Source organism: Leptodactylus fuscus, chromosome 10 (assembly GCF_031893055.1).
Source record: "Leptodactylus fuscus isolate aLepFus1 chromosome 10, aLepFus1.hap2, whole genome shotgun sequence".
NCBI classification, from domain to species: Eukaryota; Metazoa; Chordata; class Amphibia; order Anura; family Leptodactylidae; genus Leptodactylus; species Leptodactylus fuscus.
In genome coordinates, this window is record NC_134274.1 from 67,874,796 (window position 1) to 67,901,749 (window position 26,954).

General features: G+C 45.4%; 1 non-coding gene across 1 annotated transcript; it reads right to left on the reverse strand.

Moving 5' to 3' along the window:
* Positions 1-9,944: 9,944 nt before the first annotated feature.
* On the reverse strand, positions 9,945-10,026 carry TRNAS-CGA (transfer RNA serine (anticodon CGA)). The gene has a single exon. It is a non-coding gene; the product is annotated as a tRNA-Ser (tRNA).
* Between the last annotated feature and the right edge of the window lie 16,928 nt (positions 10,027-26,954).

The window sequence follows — 26,954 nt, forward strand, 5'->3', positions numbered from 1 at the left end:
CGGTTTCGCGGCGGAGAGCATAAAACGCTCACCGCCGCTCACGGCCGGACATCTCTCTCACCCATTCAAATGAATGGGTGAGAGAGACTCCTGCAGGTTTCCGTCTCCTGCCTCTGTTTTAGGCAGGAAACGGAAACCTGAACTACGGAGTTCACAACGCAGATGTGAATGAGCCCTGAGTAACAAAAATCTTTTTTTTTTCTCTAATAATCAAGTGCTGATTCTTAGTGGTTTTAATAGTTGTTACTATAACACAGCCTCCATCACTGCCCACACAATATTATGACCCCATCACTGTTCCCCATACAGTATGGGGGGGCCATAAATTTTTTTTGGCTCAAATAACCCCTTTAAAGAGGTTGTCCATAAATTGGAGTGATCACTGTGGTGGGCGCCAGGGAGGTGTAAATTTTATTTTATTTTTTTTAAAAAGCATACTCATCTGTCCGCAGCAGCCCATTGTCCCATGCCTGTATCTGTTCGGTCTCATGGCCTCATTTCTGGAAATCCTGAACCTAATTGGTCTCAGCGGTCAATTGAGGTGCAGGACTCCCAGCAAGAAGGCGCCAACATGACACTGAATGGACACTGGTAGTGGACAATAGAGCGCTGGGGACAGGTGAGTATGCTTTTTTAATTTTTTTAAATATTATTTTACACCTTCTGCTCACCACATGGGTGGCTCCAATTCCCGGACAACCTCTTTAAAGGATTTATCTATCTTTCTAATATTGATTGTCTTTAGGATAGAGCATCAATATTACATCTGCGGGGGTCCGACAGCCAGGACCTCCGCAGATCAGCTATTCCAGGACAAATGCAGCAGCTACAGGTAAAGGTAACAATTCTAGGAGCCATGCTGTTCACTTGCCATACAGAGCCTAGCTTAGTTTAGTTTAGCTGTAGTTTAGATAGTGTAATGGTGCACATCATATGGCGGGTGAGCAGCATGACTCCCGACATCTTATTTCTTTTAGCCGCCCTGTCTCGGTACAGCTGATCTGCAGGGGTCTTCGCGACAGGCCCCTAGAAACAATTCCACTGGTGAGCCCTAGACACCCCAGTCCGACAGTGGCAGTTCAGATGGAGGAGATGAGAAATGTGAACGATTACAGTCAGAGATGTCACCTGTAAGTCACAACATTTTCCTGTACTGTATTACTGTGTACTTAAACTGTATGCAGAGCCTTATGTACAGCCAGTATATCCCCATTTAGATATATTTGTCCCCCTGTGCCAAACCCCTAGCAAACGCTATTCTTAATCAGTAAGACAATGAGCTATCCGTAGTTGAAACATTTTTAACGTCTGTGAAAACATATTTTTTTAATTTTCTTTTGTATATTTGATATGTCTCTGCATCTATGAAAATGGATGACACATTCTTTTCACTGACCCAGTGCTATTTAAATAACCTCATTGACATGAATGGGTACGTATGGCATCCACGAAAACTGCAGACACCACATGCACATGAACTGTGTAACCGTGATCCTTATGGATCAAACAAGTTGCAAAGTAAGTGACGTCACTATATTGTGACCACTGCTCATAAGACACCAGGAGAAGAGGCAGGAGCCATATAGTGAAGCAGGTAATCGTCCATTGCATTAAAGGGGTTGTCCAGGATAGAATAAAAATGAACCCCTAAACTAAAACCCCTCTCCATCTAAATTCTAATTTATTTTGTATAATTACCCAGATCGCCAGGGCAGTCATATGACCGCCCCATACACACTTTCTAATTGTCCAGTAATGTTCCATTTCCGAAATGGAACATTACCAATATTCCCCCCCCCCCCCCCTTACCACTCAAACTCTACTGTGTAGGTGTCAGAGGCACTTCCGGTCTGTGCATGCACCATCAGAAATGCCATCTCTCCTACGCAGGCGGCTCGATCCAGCACACAGCCAGGAGAGTGAAAGAAAAGGAGGAGCTGTTCTAGAAGGAACGAGAAAGACACGTAAATGTGATGGGATGAAGGGGTGGGCTGAGTTAGTTAGATGGGAATGGCTATTAGTGGGTGGGATAGCTAGGGAGACAGAGATGTGAGATGGAGGTAGTGTGGAAGCTGCACAACAGAAAGCTTCACCTTGTAAACAATTGCAGAGGATGCCAAGAGCCCCCAGAGACACCAATAAATCACTCCAAACACTGTTAAAGATATTTAGATGAACTTATTAACCCATTAATAACAGTATCAGACCCTTTTTTAAAATAAGATTTTTTTGCCGAGAAACCTCTTTAAACTTAAAGGGGTTTTCTGGGCAAAAAATGTTTTAGGTTTATTTTTTTTAAAATGTCTATTGGTGCTATTAATGGGTTAATAAATGTACCAATATACTTTTTAGTGTGTTTTCAGTGATTTCTGGGTGTCTCTGAGGGCCCCTAGGGTCTCCCACTTTTGTTTACTTCTTTCTGCTTCCTGCTATGTAACTTCCTAACCCCTCTCACTTCTCTCCCCCTCCTTCCTCACTTTTCTGCCTACCATACGCCCCCTCCCTGACCCCCTCCCTGACTACCTATCCTTTCTATCCTATATGTCCTAGCCTACTTACTAAGCCCAACCGCCGACCCATATTATATACTTACCCTCCATTGCTTCTTGTTGTGAGACGGCATATTCTACTCCTGTACTGTGTCCACCGTCACCTCTACTGTGCATGCATAAATACGCAGTAGAGAGGATTTACTGGCAGCAGTGCACACACAGTGCCAGAACAGGAAGAGGACCCATCTCGTCGGAAGAAGCCATGGATGGGTAAGTATGAATGAAGTGGATAGGGGGAGTAGTAGTGACAATCCATTTCAAGAAATGGGGAAAATGATCGTCATTGGATTATCAGAAAATGTTTCTGGGGTGGTCACATGACAGCCTGAGGGATATGGGTAAATATACATTTTTTATTAGTAATGTTACTTAGAAAGTAGGGTGTTTAAATTAGGTGTAATCAAATTTTATTGAAAGATTTTTTAACAAGAAATAAGAAACAAATAAATCAAGCAAATAATGAGGATAGGAGAACCCCAAAATGAAACAGGGGGCCACGCAGGGCCCCAGGGTAAAGTATACGCAAGGGGGAACGTCCTCTCAAGAAGGACACAGTCTTCCTAAAAATAACAAACCAAACAAAAACAAGGGAAGAAGACGGAAAGAAGAAAGAAGAGAGAAAGGAGGAAGGAAGGAAACAAGAGAACGGCAAGTCCACGCACTAGGGACCAGAAGAGGAGGGGGGGGGGAGATACCAGACAACCGCATAAAGCGATGGGGAATGACAAAAACCAGGAACCACCACAGGAAGACAGACAGCAAAGACCGGGGAAGAGACACAGTGGGGAGATCAGGCAAACAGGGCAGAGAAGTCTAAGGATTCCTGGAACTCCACCCACGGCCGCCAGAGGGCATCAAACTTTAAGGAATCTGGTAGATCCATCGCCACTAAGTACTCCATCCTACGTATAAGGACAAATTCCTGCAACCATTCCAACAGCGAGGGAGGGGTGGTGCTTCGCCAGTGGCGGGGGATAACCATCCTGGTGGCCGTAAGGAAGTAGCGCAGGAGATCACCTTTAACACTGGAAAGTTTGCCTGGGATAAGTGAAAGGAGGGCTACCTGCGGGGAGAGTGTCAGAGAACGGCCAGAGACCTTCTTGTACAGGGAGAACACAGACTTCCAAAAGGGTTGAATTTCCCCACACTCCCACCAAATATGCAAGAGAGAACCCTCCGCAGTACCAGAGCACCAACACCGGTCAGAGACCATAGGGTAAATTTTATGGAAGAGGGTGAGGCACCGATTAGGGTGTTTAAATTAGTATAGGGATTTCCATGTATCCCAGATAACCCCTTTAAGTGTGTCCAGAATCTGTGACAGTCCAGCCAATGGCGTAACTAGGAATGGTGGGGTCCCAAGGTGAACATTTGACATGGACCGCCCCCGACTGACCAAACACGCCCCTCCATCCCGACCGACCCACCAACCCAAACCACCCTGAAACGACACCCCGAGTATAATAATAGTGGGGTTTGCGGGCCTGCAGCCTTAATTACTGATCCACGTCTTGATCACAGCCTCCGCAGAAGGGGAAGTGCTGGTAGCCGTGAGCAGGAGCAAGGATCAGTAAGTAAATAGGGCCCATTACCTGCTGGGGTTCTCCAGGCCCTCTAATATCCTGGGCCCTGTGGCTACCACTGCTGCCCTGGTAGTTACTTCCCTGTGTCCACCTGAATCTGGGACGGATGGGAGGTATACTATACACTATCATTCCATCAATCATGGCATATGAGGTTGTGGGGAACTGCATCAGAGAGCTATTGTGCTCTTTATAAGACAATGAAACAGAACAGCATTCGTTGCTGACTTGAGGACGTAAACATTGCTGCCACATTCTGGCTGAATGTACATAGTGCAGTAACAATGACCATTTTGTCCACTAGGTGGTAGCATAGCAGTAGATGTAAAGTATCTATAAGCGATATCTGCAAAATAATCACAGTATTGTAACATCAACATATAAACATAAATCTCACATATTTTTCACAGAGTAAACCGAGGGGATCCTTCACTCCTTTCATAGTTATGGCATATTTATTCACAGAGGCTTTTCAATAGGCTTCTCTATAGGATATATAAAATCCATCAAAATCCATATATAAAAATACTTAAAAATGAAACAAATTCATGACGTTTGTACAAGTCTTGTAAGATGAGGACATTACTGCAGGATATGTATGTACCTTAAATATTGCCAAACTTAAATGAATTCTCCATGAGACCAAACTGTGTGGAAAATTGTAAAATAATATCTAAGCATCATTATATGATTTACTCCCCTCATTAAATCAAGTTTATGGGCTGTCATTTGTCTGATAGATTTTGATTGTGCTGCATAGGGAGGGGACAATGGGCTGTCTGTTATTCATGGGTCACTTATTAATTAAGGCTTTTAATTACACACCCATGCCATATTTTATTACAAAGGGTCATTATGTAGAGCAGCAATTACTTTAACAACAACACAATTATATCAGCGTGGCAGCATGCAAAGAAAAGGCTTTTGGGTGTCTGCACCTATTTGGCTTCACAATCCAATTTGTTGCTGGTATGTTGAATCTGTTCATAGAACGAGTGATTATGAAGATAATCTTGTTTCCCTTAGTCCTAACAGCGGCACAATGTGGGGTATTTCTGCCCCTGTGTGCTGGTAGGACAGGCGGATATTTAATTAGCCAATCAAATGCGTGGCAGGCCCTATAAGAGGGCACAAGAACCTCCCCTCTGCGTGTAAATACAAAAGTACCTCCATTACATTTATATACAGTTTTATACATAAGATATGATTCCCAGGGTGGGAAATCTTGTGCCGCTGTTAGGACTAAGGGAAACAAGATTATCTTCATAATCACTCGTTCCCTGTCGTCCTCAACAGCGGCACAATGTGGGGATATAGCAAGCAGGTCCCCAAGATGGGTGGGACAAACCCATGACCGAACTTAAACTGGTCTGGGCAAAGGCAGTGGAATCTGCCACTTGGTCCTTCAGGCGGTAATGCCAAATGAAGGTGGATTCAGATGCCCAAGAGGCAGCTGCATATATTTGGTCCACAGACAAAGCACTTCTTTCTGCCCGTGAAGTGGACACTGCCCTGGTTGAATGGGCATGAAGGAAAGATGGAGCCGACAGCCCTTGGGCGGTATAGGCGACTCTAATAGTCTCGGTAACCCACCGGGATATTGTAGCTTTGGCGGCTTTGGCGCCCTTGTTTTTCCCCGTGTAGCTGACCAACAGGTTTTCAGTCCACCTAAAGGGGCGAGTGCGCTGCAAGTAGATCTGCAGGCATCTAACCACATCCAGCTTGTGCCATCTTTCTTCTTCAGCAGAAGAAGGGAACGGAAAAAATACTGGAAGGGAAATCAGTTGGTTCCTGTTTACAGCAGATGGCACCTTGGGACGAAACCCAGGGAGGAACCTAAGCTGTACATGGTCAGAGAAAAAGGTGGTATATGGCTCCTCAGCGGACAAAGCTTGTAGTTCACTAACGCGTTTGGCAGGTGTGACTGCCAATAGCAGCGCCATTTTGCCGGTTAGCGACTTGAGGGAGACCTCTTCCAGAGGTTCAAATGGCTGGCCACATAGGGCGTTCAGGACCGGAATAAGGTCCCATTGGTGGACAGGGGTGTTTACCACCGGTCTCAGCCTAGTTGCCCCTTTAATAAAGGTGCTCACTAAAGGATCCTGAGACAAACGCCTCCCCAGATAGGCGGACAGGGCCGCTACGTGTACCTTGAGTGTGGCCGCAGCAAGACCTCTGTCTAGTCCGTCTTGAAGGAAGTCCAGGATCGCCTCCGTAGGGGGATCGGTGGAGTCCACTTGATGCTGCAGACACCACGCATTAAAGATGTTACCTATTCGACGGTAGTTCCTGTTAGTCGAATCTGCTCTGGCGCTGGATAGGGTCTTCAAGACGGCTTGTGACAGTCCTCTATTTCTCAATAGGGACTGGTCAACCTCCAGGCTGTCAGGTTGAGTCTCCTCAGATCCTGGCATCTCAGCTCTCCTTGGGTTACCAGGTCTGGGAGTGGGGGAAGCCTCCAATATATGCCCTGACTCATTTGTATGAGCTGAGCAAACCAAGCCCTTTTTGGCCAGAACGGGATTATGGCTATTCCCGAGGCTTGGTCCTGTCTTATTTTTATCAATACCTTCGGTATGATTGGAATTGGAGGGAATATGTAAAACAGCCTGAACCTCCATGGGATGGACAGGGCATCCACCGCCAAGGGATTGTCCTCCTGGTACAGAGAGCAGAAGGTCCCCACCTTGGCGTTGAGTCAGGTAGCCATAAGATCGACCTCCGGGAGACCCCATCTCTGGACGATCTGTTGAAATACGTCTGGATTGAGAGACCATTCTCCTGATACGGTAATACCCTGACTCAGCTGATCCGCTACTATGTTCAGGGAGCCCTTTATGTGAACAGCGGATAACTGGACCAGATTCTTCTCCGCCTAGGCAAATATGAGATTCGTCTCTCTCAGCAAGGTTGGTGACCTGGTGCCCCCTTGTTTGTTTATATAGACTACCACCGTCATATTGTCTGACCGGTTTTTGACAGACTTGCCTTTCAATTCTGGGGCAAAGTGTACTAGGGCCAGGTACACTGCTCTGAGTTCCTTGAGATTGGATGACCCCAGCTCCGGACATCTCCATCGTCCTTGTACAGTTTTGTCTTGACAATGGGCTCCCCATCCCCACTGGGATGCATCTGTTGTCAACAGGGTCCACACTGTCGGGACCGTGGACCTTCCGTCTTTCAGGTGTATCCACCATCTGAGGGAAAGACGGGTAGCGGGAGAAAGGCAGATCTTCTTGTGCAATCCCCGTGGAGACCTGTTCCAGGTTCTCAACACTTCCATCTGCAGGGGACGCAAATGCCATAAAGTCCAAGGCACCGCCCTGGCCGAGGATGACATCAGGCCCAGGACTCTCATGGCGGTCCGGATGGTTACCTGCCAAGTGCGCAATAGGAATCGTGCACTGGCTTGGATTCTTTCCTTCCTTGGACTGGAGAGGAAGATCTGCATCGCTTCTGAATCCACTATAAATCCGAGGAATTTTCTTCAGGTGGATGGAACGATTTCGGACTTCTCCCAATTGATAATCCTAACTCCTGTAGGAAGTTGATGGCAAGGTTGAGCTGCTGGAGGAGGGCAGCAGGAGACTGAGCTTTCAGTAGCCAGTCGTCTAGATAAGGGACGATGAAAAGACCCTGAAGTCTGAGGGCCGCGGCGACCGGAGAAATCACCTTGGTGAATACCAGTGGGGCGGATGTGATGCCGAATGGCAGAGCTGTGAATTGATAGTGCTCCCTGTGGCCGGCCATAGCGACGGCAATCCTGAGGAACTTCCTGTGGAAATGAGCAATGGGGACATGTAGATAGGCGTCCCTCAAATCGAGGGTAACCATCACCTCTCCTGGCTGAAGAAACACAGCCACGGAATCCACGGTTTCCATTCGAAATGACCTCTTCCTGATAAACCGATTGAGGTACCTCAGGTCTATTATCATCCTCCAGCCCCCGGTGAACTTGGGGACCAGAAAGACGGGGGAGTAGACTCCCAGACCGAGGTCTGAGGCTGGTACCTTCTCCAGGGCGCCCTTGGTAACATATTCGGCAACCAAGGCTTCTAGACTGGCCTGCTGAGAAGGTGGAAGAGTTTGGGTGGAAACGAACCGATCTGGAGGTGGAAGATGAAAGTCGATGTGATACCCGTGTTGTATGATCTTCAACACCCATGGGTCTTGGATATGGGTGAACCATGCTCTGGAAAAGGAGGAAAGACGTCCTCCCAGGAAGGGGGGCCACAGGGAGCTGCCCCACGTCAAAACTCAGGCTTCCTCTTGGTGTCCTCCTTGGAAGCGCCACGACCAGCTCCCCTAGGGCGATATCTAAAACGCCGTTGTTGGGAAGGGCGTCTATAATTAGAGGAAGAACCTCTGCCTCTAGAGGGAGCACGTCTGCCCCTGGATGCTTGAGGTAGGGACCTTCCCCTACCTTCAGCTAATCCCTCCATAATGGCGTCTAAGCTTTGGCCAGACACCCTTCCCGGCTCAAAGGGGAGAGCACAGAGTGCTGCTTTAGACGCAAAATCTGCCCGCCAAGGCTTTAGCCAAAGGGGTCTACGGGCCGCAGTAGACAACGCCATAGATTTGGCGGAGATTTTTAATTGATGGCAGGAGGATTCCGCCAAATAATCTGCAGCCCTATGAACTCTTTTCATAGAGGCCAGAATCTCATCTCTGTCTATGCCCAAGTCTATATCCCGCTCCAAGGCGGCTAAGCGGTTGCGCAAAAAGTCACCAACCATAGAGGAGGCTATGGCCACAGAGGCTTGCGCGGAGGAAGCTGAGTAGACCTTCTTCAGAACGGAGTCCGCCCTACGATCCAGAGGGTCCTGAAGATTTGAACCATCTTCCAAGGGCACCAGGGTTCTGCGGGACAGCTTTGCTACGGCCAAATCCACCTTCGGGGGAGGCCCCCAGGAATCCCACTGGGTAGTGTTAATAGGAAACAAACTCTTGAAGATCCTGGAAAGCGAATGTCCTTTCTCTGGCTGTTTCCACTGCTGCGCCATAAGGTCGGTCAGCGTGGCGTCCGCATGGAAGGCAATATGTCCCCCAGAGGCAGACGTGGAGGCTTCCCCGTCAACATCTCGGCCCACTGTAGACCGGATGGACTTCAGCAGCCTGCCCGTTTGTTCATAATGGAACGCAGTTCTGCTGGAATAACTGAGTCGTCCTCGGAGGAATCATCCTCTGCCACCCGCAGGTGTTACAAGGGGGGGGGGAGAGACGAGGAACGGAGCTCAGAGCATGGTCTCCTGGTGAGCTGAGACAAGGTGCAATGGATCCCTTTGAGGGAATCATCCTGCAAAACAAAAAGGAGAGTACAAGCAAGGGAAAAACTATTTACCCAAGCGATGCCCAAACTCACCATCTCCTTGACCCAGGCCATCATATCTCTGGGAGAGGGCTCCACAGGTGGAGGACCTCTGCACCCGCGACAACGGGCCCACTCATAGCCTGAAAATAGGCAAGTTATAGGACCAGTAGTACCCCGCAGGGCACAACCTTTCAAGCCGCTACCTACCATCAGGGAGCGGTGTGTCGCAATCGAAGCAGGAAAGATGTTTCCTCTTGGAAGAGGTTTTCCTCCTACCATCCCCAGGAGGGGTAGTAGAGGATGACATATCCTACAGAGAGAGATAATAGACCATGCAACACTGTCACCATGACATCATACCAGCTTTTAAAAAAAGGGTAAATCTTACCAGGTCCAGTAGACCGGACAGCGAGGTGACTTGGCGCCCAACGTGCGACTCGAACCCATGACCTTGAGATTAAGAGTCTCATGCTCTACCGACTGAGCTAGCCGGGCTGGCGCTGTGAACAGGATCTGAACCTGTGCGGGGAGACCCCATTGGATTTCGAGTCCAAAACCTTAACCACTCGGCCATCACAGCCGGTTCCCAATAAAGTTTGCAAACTGGAAAAGAGTTCAAGATCAATGAACACCACAATCGCACGCCTTCAGCAGATACTGCAGGAAGGTCTCTGACACCAGGCCAGCCAGCCTCTTAATTCTGGCCGGCTGGAAGTGGGCGGAGCCACAATCAAAGCAGGTGAGGCAACCTGCCCAGACAACTAACCCTGTAATCAGGGGTCTGCAAAGATATACATTCCCCCCCACCAAGAGGCCCTTAACACGGGCACTTACCCCCACATCTCCCCGTCTTTTCCGGCCTTTAATAAGGCCTGAATCTTCCCTGAGTGAGCGGCCGCCAGCGCCAGGCCGTTGCCATGGCGCTATGATACTTCCGGCGAAACCGGAAGTGCGCGCTTACAGCGGCCGGTGGGGAACAGGATACACAACAGTGTGGTTCCACCCGCCGGCAGTCCGTGCGGCCACCAGAGGCGGCATGCGGAGTCCCCGGACTCTCACCAAAATGTCAGGTAAGTCACAAGGAGCAGGGGAAGCGGAGGAGAGGGGGGGCAGGGGGGATAGAGGGGGGTAGCCACACATGGCTAACAAGCACCTTCTCCCCGCAGGGCACAGAAGGTGACAAGAAGAAAACAACCGCTCAGGAGGTGAGTGATCCTGCTGAGCTTCTCAAAGAGGACACAAGTCCTCCCACCTGTCCTCTGTCCACACAGGACAGAAAAAAACACGCAGAGGGGAGGTTCTTGTGCCCTCTTATAGGGCCTGCCACGCATTTGATTGGCTAATTAAATATCCGCCTGTCCTACCAGCACACAGGGGCAGAAATACCCCACATTGTGCCGCTGTTGAGGACGACAGGGAAAGTAGGATTATTATAAGCAAATCCAGTCATTTGCAGGGAGAGTTGACAAAATTCCAACGTCAGTGAATGCCAGCAGAGCCCTCCAATTCTCCATTCTTAGGATAATGAATGCCCATTTTTTTTGCAGGACAAGCTCCATACATTCCATATACATCTGTGTGGTCCAGGATCAAGATACAGAGGAAACAAGTTAAAGCATTCTGGATACGATTACAAAATATTAACAAATTTGTTATAATTTTTGCACTGCTCAAAGTACAACGTTTGCATGCTATGGCTTGATACCTTGTAGCAATGCCAGATAGGAAAGTGTCCTTTAAATGGGGCTTTCCTATGCCTTTCAGGCTTCTGTCTGGAGCTCCATTTCCAACTTTTACAGACACTCATCAGTGCAGAGAGTCTGTGTCAGTTCTGGGCTTTGTCACAAACCTAGGCAAGCACCTGGGTGAACAAGCAGATTGCTGGGTGTTGTCATGTAGCTGCTCCTTACACCCTGTGAGAAAGTTGCTGAGCGACCACTAGACCACGAGAAGCTGCTATGTTTTTTCTTGTATTCCAGTAACTGGTTTTAACTCCTTCTGTGTCCGAGCAATTTCTGTTAACTTCTACTATAAAGCACCAATGATAATGAGACCTGCAAGTAGCGTGCGTTTTTTTCTTTGGCTTACTTTAGCAAGCACCAGAGTAAGTGGGAACCCAGCTGCCCTGTCCTTGGGTAGGAGCAGTGGCGTAACTACCGTGGTAGCAGCAGTAGCAGCTGCCACAGGGCCCGGGACATTAGGGGGCCTGGTGACAGCCGCTACCGCTGCGTTTTTTGTTTTTTTTAATAGGCCGTTACCGGCTGGAATTACTCCAGCCGGTAACGGGCCCCATATACTTACTGATCCTGGCAGGGGCCGGGATCGGTAAGTGACACCGCGGGCCCCTCAAGCACTGTTATACTCGGGGGTCTTTTCGGACCCCCGATTATAACGATCAGAGGCCCGGAGAGGTAAGAAACATAAAAAACACTGTTACTTACCTCTCCAGGCTCCGCGCAGGCTTCGGCCTACTTGCGTGACGTCATATGACCCGTGACGCAGGGCCCTGTCACATGACGTCCCGGAAAATGGCCGACGGAGAGGAGGGGAGTCGGGTGAAAGGTAAGTAAGAGAGTTTTTTATGTTTGTATCCCCCCCTTGGGTCTCCGATTATTATACTCTGGGGTCTGAAAAGACCCCAGAGTATAATAATTGTTCATGGGTGTCCACTATAGGGACATAATACTGTGTGCAGGGGCCACTATAGGGACATAATACTGTGTACTGAGGCCACTATGGGGCATAATACTGTGTGCAGGGGCCACTATGGGGCATAATACTGTGTGCAGGGGCCACTATGGGACATAATACTGTGTGCAGGGGCCACTATGGGGACATAATACTGTGTGCAGGGGCCACTATGGGGATACAATACTGTGTGCAGGGGCCAATATAGTGTGTGCAGAAATGCGCGGGGGGGGGGGGGGGCTGGCGGCGGTGGTAGGGGTCAGTTGGTCGAGGTCTTCAGCGTCGGTCGGGGGGTCGGGGGGGCCATGTCAAAAGTTCGCCACGGGGCCCTGCCATTCCTAGTTACGCCACTGGGTAGGACAATGTACTGAGGAAACTGTATTCATGTGTCGATGACGACAGGCAAGTTCATAATTCGCTACAACTGTCTTGCATCTAAGTAATCCAGAATTCATTACTGGATCTACAATAAAAACTTTTTGCTTTTTCCAAAACAATATTGGGGCTAGAGTTAGGTTTGTCCTTGAAAACCTAGGTCTTAAAAAAAAAAGATTTCCGGAACAAAGGCGTAGAAGTACTATTCCTACTGCTCCAAAAATTGGACTCAAGAAAAAAAACAAAAAACAAAAAAATAAATAAATATATATATATATATATATATATATATATATATATATATATTTGTTTTTTATACAAAAGGCATGCACACTATAAAGGAAGTCCTTCTATATCTCCCTACTGCTTAATCCAGTCCTGGCTTTGGCTTCAAACTGCTGAAAAATCTGCAACAAAAATCAGTTTATCTGCAGGGTGTAAGCCTTTGGTTAGTTTCACACTTTCTTCCAGGAGAATGCAGCAGTTTTTGGGACAGTGTGTCGTGCAGTTCTTTGAGCCAACGCCAGAAGTGGAGTCAAAAAATGTAAAATAAAAAGATATGACGTATACTTCTTGCTGGATCAATTCTGGCTTTGGCTCAAAACCTGCATCAAAAGTAGCAGTTGCTTTGTACAAAAACACAGAGACTGTGCAGCCTGAATACAAATAAGCCGCACATACATACACACATACATACATACTGTAGATACACACTGTGTTCCCCCGCAATAACATATAATAATTATTAGCCACACTATGTCCTTGAGTATTAAATTAATGACTATTTTTTTAATTTTAATGGATCATATTCTATTTTTATCTGTTTTCAGGGATCCCTCAGTGCACTCAACTGTATAAGGAATCTGTGAAAACATGTATATTTTTCAAAGCTGCTTTGGCATGACTGAGGTAGTGCAGGAGAACTGTGCTGCTCACTTGCCATACAAACTATAGCGGCTGGGCTAGGAACTGCAGTGCTGCACCATGGACCTAAGCGAAATAGTGCTGCAGTACTTACACTCGCTGCTACAGTATGAACAGTGAGTGAGCAGCATGGCTCTCCCGTGCTGCTTTGGTACTATTGATGTGCTGGGGTCCAGATCTAGTATTATTGGCCTATCCTAAGGATAGGTCATGAATCTTAGAAACTGATAATCCCTTTAACCCATGTACTGCTGCTAGGTAATTCAAATGTAATTTGCAGGTCATTGATTCCTATAACCTGTATTTTCATGTAAAAACGCAAATTTGTCTGCTATGGTTGTCAATCAGCTCCAAAAATTTGTTTTTCCCTACTTGACATACAACCATGCATGTTACGTCCTAAGTTTAATAGACACAATAAGCTTAAGGCCCCATGCAGCGGGCTGCAGATAAAAAGCGTTGCAGAAATGCATTGAGGTTTTTCACAGAAAGTCTGCAGTTTTCCTCTGCAGACATTCTACCTCAATGAGAATTTTCGTAGGTATATTTGACATGCAACTATTTTTAAAAGCGCAACAGTTTTGGAGAACTCAGCATTTCTATTGTGGTTATTTTTCTGCAATGGGACTGTGAAATGCAACTAAGGCCCAGGCCGGCACAGGAAATTCCCAGCAGCCTCCTCTCTTCTATTATCTCCTATGTGTGTGTACAAACAGGAAGCTGAGTCATCAGCAGCAGCAGCAGCCGCCTGTGCTGTATACACCCATAGGAAACAATAGCAAAGGGGGTGCACAATGCATCGTGCACCAGTCTATTTAGCATATGAATAAAAACGGACTTATTCAGAAACCACTGAGGCAATTTACATACTAAAGGTAGGTGTGGAATAGACTTTCTAAAGGCTACGCAAGGATGTGATTAGTTAAAAATGACTTTTTCCAATGATAGAGCCCCTTTAAGGCGAACATTGCTATGAAGTCTCCAGTGTAAATGTGAACATAGCCTAAGCCTACATTACCACAATAGAAGTGTAAAATGACAGTGTAAAAGGTCAATTTTTTACAGCTGTTTTGTACCTGAGGGGTTACCATTTTTCTTGATACATATATGTATATGGTTGAATAAAAACGGACAAAGTAGAGCATGAACTATAGTTTATGGGCCCGTTCACAGGGGCACAGAGGGGGCGGCTTACGGCGCGGAATCCACGTCATAATCCGCCCTCTCACAATTGTGGTCTATAGAGACCGCTAGCGTTGATTTTTCCACTAGTGTTTTTTTCCACTAGCGGAAAAAAGAAACGTCATGGCCTTTCTTGGGGATGTCAGGAAGTCAGTAGAAGTGAATGGGAGGCGGAAACCGTGACCAAAAACCGCGACGCGTTTTTTTACGGTCCATTCACTGTCCGGGAGGGAAAAACCGCCTGGTGTTTTCTGAAGCGGTTTTTACCAAAACCCGTTCCAGAAAAACGCTCTAAAAAATGCCTTAAGGTCCAAAAACCGCTTCCTAATTAGGAAGCCTTTTTTTCCAGACCAAATTACGCCACACGGTATACACGTGTGAACTAAACCTAACAGTCCAAAATGGGCAAAATATCTGTCATGGTGACCAGCCACTATTCAGAGATAGCGAAAGTAATGCGACCGCGTGACAGCTGTTAACATGACCATTGTTGATGTTCATGTGAATGTAGGCTGAGAGACAGTGGCGTAACTAGGAATGGCGGGGCCCCCGTGGCAAACTTTTGACATGGGCCCCCCCCCTGACCTCAATCGACGCTGAAGACCTCGACTGACCCCCTCCTACGCATTCCTGCGTGTTCTATTATGCCCCATAGTGTCCCTTTCACACAGTATTATCCCCCATAGTGTCCCCTGCACACAGTATTATGTCCCTTAGTGGCCCCTGCACACAGTATTATCCCCCATAGTGGCCCCTGCACACAGTATTATGTCCCTTAGTGGCCCCTGCACACAGTATTATCCCCCATAGTGGCCCGTGCACACAGTATTATGTCCCATAGTGGCCCCTGCACACAGTATTATGCCCCATAGTGTCCCCTGCACACAGTATTATGTCCCTTAGTGGCCCCTGCACACAGTATTATGTCCCTTAGTGGCCCCTGCACACAGTATTATGTCCCCTAGTGGCCCCTGCAAACAGTATTATCCCCAATAGTGGCCCTGCACACAGTATTATCCCCCATAGTGGCCTCTGCGCACAGTATTATGCCCCATAGTGGCCCCTGCACACAGTATTATCTCCCATAGTGGCCCCTGCACACAGTATTATCCCCCATAGTGGCCCCTGCGCACAGTATTATCTCCCATAGTGGCCCTTGCACACAATATTATGCTCATAGTGGTCCCTGCACACAGTATTATCCCCCATAGTGGCCCCTGTACACAGTGTTATCCCCCATAGTGGCCCCTGCACACAGTATTATGCCCCATAGTGGTCCCTGCACACAGTATTATCCCCCATAGTGGCTCCTGCACACAGTATTATCCCCCATAGTGGCCCCTGCACACAGTATTATGTCCCATAGTGGCCCCTGCACACAGTATTATGTCCCATAGTGGCCCCTGCACACAGTATTATGTCCCACTGTGGACACCCATAAACAATTATTATACTCTAGGGTCTTTTCAGACCCCAGAGTATAATAATCGGAGACCCGGGGGAATAAAAACATAAAAAACTACTGTTTCTTACCTGTCCCCCGGCTCCTATGCGGTCTTCTACGCTGCCTTCTCCGCTGCTGTCCTTGTTCAATGACGTCGGACGTCACATGAGCCGGGAAGCAGGCCGGGTTCATGTGACGTCAGAGACGTCAGAAAGGACGTCAGGAAGGAGGCCTGGCAGGATCATGGAGAGGTAAGTAACATGTTTTTTACGTTTCTTACCTCTCCCGGTCCGCCAATCATTATACTCAGGGGTCCAAAAAGACCCCCAAGGATAATGATAGCAGCGGTAGTAGCTGTCACCTAATGTCCCGGGCCCTGTGGCAGCTGCCTCCGCTTCTATGGTGGTAGTTACGCCACTGCTGAGAGAGGAAACTTGAATGCTCATGGTGATGCAGAAATGCCATATTTTCATAGTGACAAATCCATTGTAAGATCTCGATTCAGTGTTAGGAACCCTGGTAAAAAAAAAAAAAAAACCAGCTGGTGAATAATGTAAGTGACAATAATGAAGTCTCCAGGTGTCACCTCTTTATTTAGTTGCATACATGTTCAATAATGTGAATAATAGATGATATGTGGCGTAGTACTTTAAAGCTATTTGGAATACCATAATCTTTGCTTTAATTGCAGCACATAGCTTATATTGGATGAAGTATGGGGATAATTATGGTTTCTTATGGAATAGATTACAGCTGCAAAAATTGGCTTATACTACATTTTAACCACAATCCATCTTTGCCTAATTTTACAGAATCTGAAGGAGAGAGGGAGCGTATTCCCTTAGCTCTTTATTGGCTCTGCTATAACATGCGTTTACATTGACATTCTTTGAATGTACCCCAAGAAAAGGGTTCATTGTGCACTTCAGCTATGAGATTACTACAATATGTTTGGTAATCTCACAGTATCTCTGTAAGTATACATATAAAATGCATATATTATTTTCAGATTTTAATTTAGGATTTTTATAGGTAAAGTGCCAAAAATGTTGTTCAATTCCATCCATAACATAAACACATAAACTAGAATATTTAGAACACATTTATATTGTGTCTATGAGAACTCCTGTGCTTGCTGCTCTGTATTCCTCTATTTGGTTACCTACGTAAGACTTCGCTGAAGTTCCAACCCATAATGCAATAAACTTCACTGACTGAAAGATTGAAAAAAAAGTAACTTTTTACTAAAAACTAATGGCTCACACTAAAGATTATATACAATGTGATCCACTTATAGTCACACGTCTAAAAAAAAAAAAATACTGCTTAATATTATGCACAAATCCAGTGTCTTTATTGCACATTAAATAGCACTAATGTTTCCTCCAAATATATCAGGAGAGTGGATGCTGCTCACTAATAGTTGGTGTATCCATGTCAAACAAACACAGTAGAGCAGAGGTTCTTAACCTACCCACTATTCCCACAACGAGAGCCACCCCTACCATAATAGTAGTTTGTGAGGTTAACCACCCACAAACTACTATTATACTCTGGGGTCTCTTCAGACCCGCAGAATATGATTATCGCCGGCTTAGGGGGAGGTGAGTAAACATAATAAACAGTGTTACTCACCTTACCTGGACTACAGTGCAAGTATCAGTTCTCTTCTGGCCTCCTGAGTTTCGCCAGAGACCGCTGAAGTGATTGGACTTCTGTGGTCTTGTGGGTCACAAAGCGTAATGATCCACGTGACCACTGAAGCCCAATCACAGGCCGCAGTGGTCCCAGACGAACCCAAAATTGTTATAAAATCTTAATAAAATAGGGGCCACTCTGAGACATTATACTGTGTGGAGGGCCACCATCGGACATTATATTATGTGGAGGGTCCTCTATAGGACATTATACTATGTAGAGGGCTGCTATGGGACATCATACTGTGCGGGGGCTGATATATTCTGTTAACAACATCTATCAACATTTTGAAGTATTCGCTACATTGAGGGTACTCGATGCAAAGTTTTTCACTTGAAAAGGTTGAGAAATCCAGCTGCATTCAAAATAAACTAAAGTAAAATGGCCTCTGCCAACTAGGCACACAGCCACAAATTTGTTTCCCAAATAACAACAAGTCTGTAGCACTTACAGGTCAGGCTATGTTCACATATGCTCCAAAGTCTCCGTCGCAATATTCACCTGAAAATCGGTAGAGGTAAAAGCTTTGCACGATCAGTTTTAAAACGACAGACACCCGATTGACCCCATAATAGTCATTTGGGTCCATTGAACTCCATATGTTACCGCTATTTTAGCGGGTTGCCTATCCTCTGGTGGACCAGAACAATGGAGAGGAGATGCTAGTGTGAACTGAGCATCATCAAAAACTAATTTCACCTATGTTTTTGTTATAGTGTTAGAAATCGGATAGATTGGATGGCTTCCTAGGAGCCATAACAGTGTTTTACATTATGTTTTAAGCCAATTTAAGCCTTGGTTCATACCAAACTTGTTCTAAACAAATTTTGGTCCCAAACCACCCCAAACTAAACAAAACGTGAGATGTTCGCCCATTTCTAATGCTTAGCAATTGTTCTAAGTTAAGCACTGATCAACACAGAATTTTAAGACTGTAGTCATACTATATAGCATCCATATGAAACAGACACTATAGAGCATTGACACTCAACAGACAGATCGGGGTCTGAACCCTTCTGCCTCCTAGCCATTTTATTAGGACAGTGGTCAGAAGAAATACTCATACATGACCACTGTCACCCTAAACCCTAGTGTGCAAGGGGTAGGGATGATTGCCAATCTCTGCTGCTGCTTTTGTAAGGTTTCATGGCTTAAGGCAATATTCGGCACAGGAGACATAGTAGGTAAGACATTCTGCTATCTTCAAAGATTCCTGAGTAAGGTGTTACTGTGTATTAAAAATCCTGTAAATTCTCCTATATGCTTGGTAGGGTGTGGGTTTATCATGTTATGTGTATACCATACAGTGTTGTGTATGTCTGTGTACATGAAGTGTTATGCAGATACTCTATTGTGTCTGTTTCATATTTTGTTTTTTATTCATATGGATTATGGGTTTCTACTACAACTAGTGGTGACCAGCATCCACTTTCCTGATGAACCCAGTATATTTAGGGGAAACACATAAAAAATAGCACTGCTGTCTAATGTGCAGTCAGGACACTGATTCATGCAGAATTATATCCAAGCCATTAGTTGTTGGGTGGTCTGAATTTAAGTTGGGCACATTGCATTTGATATCTTTTCCACCTTAGGCTGGTCTTACACGGCCGTAATGTAAGTCCGCAAATGGTCTGCAATTGAGGGTTATTATATTCAATGTGGCCTCTTACACCACCAGATATTTTATCTGTGGTGTGGCTGGGTCGCAACCATGGTCCACAATTTATAGAACATGTCCATAATGGCCGTGAATTGCGGCAGGACACGGACGTCTGCGGAGTCTATGTTGCCAATCAGCAGCTAGTGTTGCTGATCAGCAACTTGCGGACCGTACATTCAATATGGTCGTGTAAGACCAGCCTTAGTCAGTGGAGTTTGTTAATTACCTGGGTTAAGAAGCTCCCAGGTCCTGTTGGATACTACACTGGAAATAGTCTAATAACTATACTGTCCTACAATGTCTCTGATATACACCAGTGATTCTAGATACACGACTGACTTCTAGAGGCAGAAAAGAAAAATTTACATGTCTTTACCGATGCAGATGAAAAACTTTCTATTTGCATCTGTGATCATTTTCCTCTACTGTTAAAAAACAGGGAAGCTTCTTCCATCTGTGTTGAGTTTATTTTTTCAATGGAAGACTTCCATTTAAAACAATAACAAATAACATGAAAAAAATCCTCCATCTTTTTTAACATCTTTCAGGCTGATTCTCTGATCCTATGATGGATTAGAACAACAGACAGATCGACAGCAGTATGGGCATAGCCTTACTTGTGCTGAAATTAGGTCATTTCAGCCAAGCAGGAACATTTCTAGCAAAGACTGGGCCCAAAGAAAACTTTTGACTTGTTCCCCTTCACCCCACATGGCATAGTGCCCACTTTCCTGGTCCTCTTACAGTATTATGCCTCATTTACACACTGTAATGTCCCAAAGTGGCCTTCAGACAGTGTAATATCTCATAGCGGCCCCTCCACACAGTATAATGTCCCATAGTGGCCCCTCCACACACTATAATGTACTGTAGTGGCCCCTCCACACAGTATAATGTCCCATAGTGGCCTCTGTACAAAGTATAATGTCCCATAGTGGCCTCTGTACACAGTATAATGTCCCATAGCAGCCTCTCCACACTGTATGATGTCCCATAGCGGCCCCTCCACACAGTATAATGTCCCATAGCAGCCTCTCCACACAGTATAATGTCCCATAGTGGCCCCTGCACACAGTATTATGCTCCATAGTGGTCCCTGCACACAGTATAATGTCCCATAGTGGCCTCTGCACACAGTATAATGTCCCATAGTGGCCCCTGCACACAGTATTATGCTCCATAGTGGCCCCTGCACACAGTATAATGTCCCATAGTGGCCTCTGCACACAGTATTATGCTCCATAGTGGTCCCTGCACACAGTATAATGTCCCATAGTGGCCTCTGCACACAGTATAATGTCCCATAGTGGCCCCTGCACACAGTATTATGCTCCATAGTGGCCCCTGCACACAGTATAATGTCCCATAGTGGCCTCTGCACACAGTATAATGTCCCATAGCAGCTCCTCCATACTGCATTATGTCACATAGTGGCCCCTTCACAGAGTATTATGTCCTATAGTGGCTCCTACAGTGTTTGTTGCAAATATTGCAAAAATTTGGATTTGGTAGAAGAAACAGAGGCTGTGGTGAGTAGGAACAGGGACTGGTAAGTAAATAGGGCCTGATACTTGCTGGGGTTACTCTAGCAGGTAACAGTCTTTTTATAACCTAGAGGAAGTACTATAGGAGGTCCCGGTACTTATTGAAGAGAACTTAGTATATATATTATCTCATCCCATGATAGCTGTACTAACAAGTGATAGACCCTGAAGCAGCCGTTTGCAGATAGATTACTGTATTGGAACAGTCTCTGCTTAGGCCAATTTGTATATTATTATACATGGAGCATTATATGTAAATAACTCTCTTTCCAACCACTGGATCTTTTCAATGAGAACTAGTACCCTCCCTGACAATATGAGACTGGGCTGCCAAGTGCTCACCAGTTACATTTATTCTGGGATTCATTTTCAGCTTCCTGTCAACTATTGCCAGTTGGCAAATTCCTACAACTGCTCCAACACATATATTTCTTTCCAGTAGTAACCTGCTACCTAGTTCTTGGACTGTTTCTGTCGTGTCAGTCCTTTCAGTAGGCTGCTGATGGTACTTTGACTAGGGTCACTCTTACCTTGGTAAGCTGGGGATACCTATTCCCTGTCTTCATACAGCAGCACAATGTGGGGTATTTCTGCCCCTGTGTGCTGGTAGGACAGGAGGAATATTTTAATCAGCAATTAAATATGCACGACTAGGCCCTATAAGAGGGCGTTGAGACCTCCCGCCATGTGTTTTTTTTCTGTCCTGAGCTCCGGTTCAGCAGTAGGACCTGGGGACGGTCCTGTTGGGTCTTTGCGACTCCCCTTTTCAGCCGCTAGATCAGGTAGATCTGAAATTCCTGGCCTACAAGACGACCTTCTTGCTTGCGATTACCTCAGCCAAGAGAGTGGGAGAGCTTCAGGCGCTCTCTTCTGTGGAACCCTATACCTCTTTCTTTGAGGACAGGGTACAGTTACAGTTTTTGCTGAAATTCAGACCCAAAGTCCCTTCACTGGCAAATCTAAATCAGCTTATTTCTTTGCCAGTCTTTTTCCTGCTCCCTCCTTGCCTGAGGAGGTAAGGCTTCATTCACTTGATTTGGGTAGGTCCTTGTGCAGCTACCTAGTACACACGGAAGCTTTCAGGAGATCTGAAAATCTCCTGATTAATTTAGCAGGGAAATCGAGGGGCCTGAAGGCCTCCAAACCTTCGATTTCACGATTTCAGGTTGGCTTTCTCCTCCCAGGGTGTTTCTCATCCAGATTTTCTAAGAGCTCACTCTACGAGGGCTGTCGCAACTACATGGGCGGAGAAGAAGACAGTTCCGCTGGAACAGATTTGCTCGGCAGCTTCATGGTCATCTCACAATACCTTCGTGAAGCACTATAGGCTGAGCTAACGTGCTTCCGACGCGACGGCCTTTGGCCATGCTGTCTTGAGCTCCGTAAGTTGAGGAAATCCTCCCTAAGGGGATTACTTGACATCTCCCCACATTGTGCTGCTCTATGACGACAGGGAATGGTGGTTTATGAAGATAAACTGTTCTCCCTTAGTCATAACTGCAGCACAAGGCTTCCCTCCCTATTGCATTATTCTTATTAGTCTTGTATTAACACGTGGGGGGGGGGGGGGGAGATCTCTACGCCCTCTTATAGGGCCTAGTCGTGCATATTTAATTGCTGATTAAAATATTCCGCCTGTGCTACCAGCACACAGGGGCAGAAATACCCCACATTGTGCTGCTGTTATGACTAAGGGAAAACAGATTATCTTAATAAACCACCATTATTGTAGCTGAAGACCTTGAACAGCAGCAATATAATTGGAGACTGGTACTCCACAGCAATGTCTAGAAGGTGGGGCCCAGGAAGGAGGACACTAGTCAGTCTATCTCTGTGCCTAGATGTCATCTCGGTCATCTGATTTGTCTACATAACAATAAATTTGGTAGTATAAATAATCTACCCAGTTTATTACATGGACACACATAGACTAACTGAGATGCCGTACTCTGCTAATTTGTATGTATGTACTGATCTGTGTACCGGATGCCCAAACTGACTCAAGCTCCCACCAGGAGATTCATCTGCATTCTTGTGGGCCTGTGCGTCTGGTCGCTGAGTTTATGTTTGTGGATATGTGAAATGACCTTGTAAATTCTTGCTTAAGAAGCCCTTGCTCTGTTTCAACTGGTTTGAGTATGCAAAGTTTTGCTTCCTTTTTTGGTTCAGCCTAAACTCTAATAATGCCCTTCTTCTGTCTAGTTTTGTGTTAGGGTCCCCTGAGACTTGCAGAAAGTTTAGAGATTACCTTTGACCCTGGGATCTCCATCACATAATTCAAAGAAACTGCATTTTTTCTTTTTACTTATCTGATAACAGTGGCAAAAAGTGAATCCTGACGTTATCCTGACGTCTTGCAGGGACAACCCTCAGTCTTCTATAAATAACGGCCGGCCAGCAAGCAAATATCATACTTTGGCATTGTACAGAATAAGAATCTATTGCAGCTCAGATATTTACGTAACATAAGTTTTACTATGAATGATTAATTTCGATGTACAATCCATTAACCACTATTAAATCTTGTGACTCACTTCATGGCTGGCTGATGTTAAGTGAGCCGTCACAGTGCCAGACACACATAATAAAGCAAATGGGATCAGTTTTGATAATTGGTCACATACAACTCTTTAGTCTATGTCTGCCTTCCCTCTTCTCATTCCTGGGCCAAGATTCTGCATCCTGTTTTCATTTATAAAGCAACCTTTGACCCGATGAAATCCATCATCCCATCTTTGGTGGTCACTTATTCATTTAAGTATAGTGCATTGGGTTACTGAACTCAACAACAACTGTTTTCCCCCCGATGTCTATAGTGAATCAAATCCCTGAACCTACATATGTTGTAAGCACGTACTGATTGTACTCTGTACATTTGCTAGTTTGGCCTGCTCTATACAACTGAGTCATATTTCATTCTTACTTGTCATTACAGCTTTTCTTTATGATTTCGATGTTCCCATATGTTTTGTAGGTGTCTGTTGATGTGTACATGCTGATCCAAGTTAAACAATTGTAGTGATGTTCTTCCTCACTCTTAACATCTGTAGATCAATTGTACCCATATGTAGGCATACGAAAAAAAACTTTTAATACACTCATAGGCATTATAGAAAAGTCAGCTGAAACCTCTGATTTCCGGACTGGTTTACTATTTAATGTGTATGGGGGAGGGGGTTGATGTCTCCCAACCCTCCCTCACTAGATGATATGGGGTAAAACATTGTTCGCCCTGGCCGTTGACTGGCAGCAAATTATTCCAGTATCACCTTCTGAAACAAATACGCCCTCGGTCACATATGTGTATAGGGTTGTTGGGATCAATACCTGACACCTGAACAAGTCGTCTGAAAGCTATTGAAGGTGTATGGACATCTCCAGGACACTTAGAAGATTCTTTCATACCTATAGTTACAGTTACCGTCAAACAGAAAACAAATGAGTATTGTGAGAAGGTGAAAGGCAAAGTACTGTAGTCCTCCTATGTCAGCCACAGATTCCTGACTTGTGTGGTCCAGTGCGAGTCTGGAATAGCTTTCTGCTCCAGGTGTGGGTCCATGAGTCTTGTTACTGGCCCATAAAAGGTTGCAGAGCCTGCACTTCAGGACAGATCCAGAAGATGAGGAGGTGGCTGGGTCAGGTGAAATCAATTTGTGCTTGCGTTTTTTGTGTGGCTGGTAGAAAGCCACACATATAGTTATGTTATTACTTCTGTTTAGTTATTTGCTCGGACGAGCAGGAATTTGTTTTATTGTTTCTGATGTTAAGGCTGTATTTTGTTTTGCTCATTTGTACCTGAAGTGAAGGTTTATTTATTCTCCTGTTTTTTTCCTCCAAAATAAATCTGTTTTCTGCATAGTTTGTGTCCCTGTCTCGACTGTTTGAGTCCACACCACTGCTTCTACCGAGCTACCTTCCCCACATAATGTATAAGAAGCCATTCTAGAAACTAGCCTGATATACAAGAGATAGACTTCCCACTGACATAGCAAAAAGAAGAGCTTAATGAGTAGACTTAACTCGCAGATGTCTGTAACATTATTTTCCACAAACATTTAGGGACAATTATGCGACCAATGATGTCCTCACCATCACTTTCATAGTGCAGTTTTGGAAATAAAAGCAAACATCTGGTTGTTGTAGGGATCACCGCAATTATTCTTGGCTTTCACAGATATCCACAGCCATTGTGAAGTAGTATCAGATCAAACATATCACTAAGCTGCACATAGACATGAAATAATTGTCAGCCAAAAGAAAGAATTACAACAGTATCTGCCGACTTCCATTCATTTGATCCTGTGCATTTGCTCCGGATCCTAACAAATGATAATCTGCCATATTGTTTTCAATGCGTTTGTGATTTTTACAGGTGAAACACATTTATTATACATGTTTGGCCTTTCTTTGATTTTTTTAAAATTAGTTTTATACATTTTTTTTGATCTTGAGAAATTTTTATATAGTTGATAGTAGAGAAAACTATAATCTATAACTTACATTTTAAAGGGGCTCTATCATTTGGAAATCGTCATTTGAGATAGTAATATGCCTAAATAGTCTTTAAAAAGGCTATTCAGGTGCTGCTGCTAGATTTTGAAAAGACCCCCTATTTTTTTTTTTTAACATATCGGTAAAACCAATATGCAAATGAACCTCTCCACTCTGGGCGTTTCCCAAGCCATCGTGCACCCCCCTGCATCAAACCTGTGTAACGCCTCCTCCTTTGCTTGTGCTCCTGTAATGCCCTCCTCCTCCGTAGGTTTAACTGCCTCCATTCTCTGTAGTCTCGATCCTGCGCTTTGAAATCTCGGGCATGCGCAGTAACGCTCCCTCTGAGCACTACTGCACATGCCCGAGCACCATTTTCTTGTGGACAATGGAGGAAAGCGCACAAGAAAATGGCGCTCTGGCATGTGCAGTAGCGCTCAGAAGGGATCGTTACTGCGCATGTCTGAGATTTCAAAGCGCAGGATTGAGACTTGACAACTTGAAGTTTTATTTCTATATACAGGGGCATAGCTATAGGGGCAACAGAGGAGCCCAGTAGGCCCAAAGGTCCAGGAGATTCAAGTTACACTTCTGCTATAGATGGTAATTTTTAGAGATGAGTGAGTAGTGTTCGATCGAGTAGGTGTTCGATCGAATACTACGGTATTTGAAATACTCGTACTCGATCGAACACTACTAGCTGTTCGAAGTTTAAGGTTCGATGCAGAACCAGCGTCGACTGGCAGAATGCTATACATTCTGCCAATCAACGCTGGTTCTTCTCCTACCTTTAGAAGTCTTGTCTGTGCAGCGTCCCCGCGGCGTCTTCCGGCTGGAATTCACTCTGCCTAGGCATCCGGCCTAGGCAGAGCCGACTGCACATGCGCAGGCATGCGCAGTCGGCTCTGCTCAGGTGTCGGGCCGGGCAGAGCCGACCACGCATGCGTAGTCGGCTCTGCCTAGGCCGGATGCCTAGGCAGAGTGAATTCCAGCCGGAAGAAGACACGGGGGCGCTGCGCCGGGAGAAGACTTCAAGGAGAATCCAGCCCGACCGTCACTCGTGGACTTGGTAAGTATAATTTTATCGAATTTTGCCTACCCCTGAAACGAGCATTTCCCCCCATAGACTATAATGGGGTTCGAAATCCGTTCGAACAGTCGAACAGTGTGCGGCTGTTCGAATCGGATTTCGAACCTCGGACATTTTAGTGTTCGCTCATCTTTAATAATTTTATTTAAAAAAAAATTAAGTTTACCACAACACAGTAAAAAAAAAAAAAAAAAAAATCAATCCGTAATATTTTACTAATTCTTTTGGTATAAGATTCACATTTCAGACATTTAACTCTACTGAACCATGATATATTATAAAATTTTGATCTTAAAGTGAATTAACCCTTATTGTCTTTCACAAAGTATTATTCCACAGTACCATATATGTCTATTTACAGTATGTAATGGTGAACACATATTGAGAGGCACTCTTCTTTATCAGAGGG